The sequence below is a fragment of the Buceros rhinoceros genome, unplaced genomic scaffold (genome assembly GCF_000710305.1).
Source record: "Buceros rhinoceros silvestris isolate BGI_N320 unplaced genomic scaffold, ASM71030v1 scaffold13490, whole genome shotgun sequence".
NCBI lineage: Eukaryota > Metazoa > Chordata > Aves > Bucerotiformes > Bucerotidae > Buceros > Buceros rhinoceros.
The window spans coordinates 35287-37623 of record NW_010389104.1 but is presented as its reverse complement, the minus strand read 5'-3'; the positions used below and the strand labels follow the sequence as shown (position 1 = coordinate 37623).

Sequence of the window (2337 nt, the reverse complement as noted above, 5' to 3'; positions counted from 1 at the left end):
AGCCTTCACAATGTCATTTGGGGGTTTCATTAAAAGATAATGTGCAGAAGGCATCTTTTGTAGTCGGATGTGTCTTGTCCTATGGGTAACATTGCAAACCCCTTCTATTATCCTTCTCCATAGGCTCCTTGGAGGACTCTGGACTCACCATCCTTGTGTGATGAACGGGTCTGATCAGGAAACATTCTCTCCATATTCTGTGGGGGCCATTGGCAGCCTCTAGCATGGCAGTTCCCATAATGTCAGAGCATAGGAGCATGAAAAGCAGGTAGATGCACAGGGTTACTGTTTGTGTAGCTGATGCAGGTATATGAAATCTGCAGGAGTTAGCTGCCAAACCCTGGCTTATTCTGAAGAAGCTAGCCTTTCCCACATGTGTCATTGGTCAGAACAAGTCTAATGGGCTGGCAGAAGTGGAAATAGCATTATATTGTTTGCCTGATAACCGTTGCTCGATAAGATTTCCTCTTGCTTTGGCTGACCTTGTTGCTCTCAGCTGCAGCAAACAATGATTCTTCCAAGGGAGATGCATGTTTCCTGTAAAGCATAGGATCAAGGAACCCTTTGTTTCACATTTGACTCAGTCGTAGAGCCTTCTTTGCGTATTTCTAATCAAGTGTTCAAGTTTCAGTTTACAGTTTTCTGAAGTGACATCAATGATGCTAAGGCATGGTCTTTGCAGGGCTGGGAGGCTGAGTTTTGACCTGTGGTGGCAAAGTGCTTTGGGATCCCTGTGCTGTGTGAGAGCAGAGTATCCCAAGGTGACTAATCTGGCAGACCTCTTACATCTTAATGCTGACTTCTATTTGGCAGACAGGGTCATTTTCAGGCCTATAGGAAAAATTTCCACTGCTACTGGAAAGGAATAAATCACAATGGAGAACATTCCTGCCTCCCCATCGTCTCCATTGTTCTAGTTTAATGGCATAGTTGGCCACTACATAAACTAAACCATCTCTTTTAATATTGCTATTTCATCTTGGTTCCAGTCACACTGTAACACATTTCTTAAGTGCTTATGGTACATCATGCCTCTTGAGAATAACTTGCAGAAATGGTTGACTTGCAAGAACAGCCACATGTGTAGCGCAGTGTATTTCAGACTCTAAATGCCATTCTCTTATACCTGCAGGCTCTCTGCTTGCTCCATGTGCTGAAAGCATGCTCCTGTCACCTTACAAAAAGAGGTGGAGAAAGAGGAAAGACAAACTTGAAACTGCTGTCTCTATTGTTTCATGATTCCTTAATTATGGAATCTGTTGTTAAAAGTGATTATTTCTTGCCATTATGAAAGAGTAGAGCACCACAATCCATGTTACAGGTCTTAAGTAGGTGATTATGTGTGTGACTTGTGTCAAGTGATTTTAAAATGGGGTAAATGCCTTTAAGCAATGCACAATCATAATGTGGGTCTCAACTAGAAAATATTTTTTTTATTTGTTTGGGATGCCTTCTCTCCCCCAAGCCCACATGTTTCTGTTATGTCATGTTGAATAGGCAATGCATAGAGTAGCTACATAAAAAGCATGGTATATATAGCTAGTCTGCAATGTGATACTTCCGTGTGGCAATGGCAGAAGGTCTTCAGTTTCATGCAGTAATTTCACACTTAAGCTCTCCAGAGTGGAGGCAAATGGATTCTTCTGGATGTTGTCGTATTTTCTGAGGCTTGTCAAATAAGTCTTCGCTGAGCTTCTCCATTCTGCACTGAGAAACGTTATAGGGAAGTGAGATGGAAGCTGCTTCTGTTTGACTCTGTAGCTGCGTTTGAACAACCTTGATTGTAATTGTCCTTATAAAACAAAGGGATTTTGCTCACTGCCTGAGCAGCATTGGCGTTGAGTACATGAAGCAATGGGGTAATAGTATACTTCATCTCCTATCAAGTTTGTCAGGGAAAGAAAAATTGTAGACTGTGGATCACCACACTCAAAACCTCATAAAAAGTTATTCACAGGTATTGAAATTGGTGGCAACTTTCATTTTTGGTGGTAAGCCTGAATTCTGGATAGTTAATAAAGATGTTTTCAAGAATGGTGCTGAGTGCCTCTTACTTTCTTTTTCCGTGGTCTCTCAAGTGCCTCCTGTCCATTCTCTTACATATTAATTTACAGAGCCACCACCTTCCAAACTCCCAGCCACACTCAGGAGCTGGGAGTGCCTTTTTGTGGTGTCTTCAAGGCTCAGGTTGCAGGAATCATCCACCTGAATTGATGAATTTCTTCTCCTGACAGGTCTTTGCACTATGAGTGCTTCTGCCCTGGTCCGGGTGACTCCAGGTTCAATTAAACTGTAGGGTTCAGCTGATTCTGTAGCAAAGAAACAAAACAAACTGTC

At 42.2% G+C, this 2337-nt stretch overlaps 1 protein-coding gene across 1 annotated transcript in view; it reads left to right on the top strand.

The window, feature by feature from the left end:
- The window catches only part of KLF7 (Kruppel-like factor 7 (ubiquitous)), a gene marked incomplete at its 3' end in the record, with an annotated part of 29523 nt that overhangs the window by 3888 nt on the left and 23298 nt on the right, over nt 1-2337 (top strand). The gene's annotated exons all lie outside the window — the stretch shown is intronic.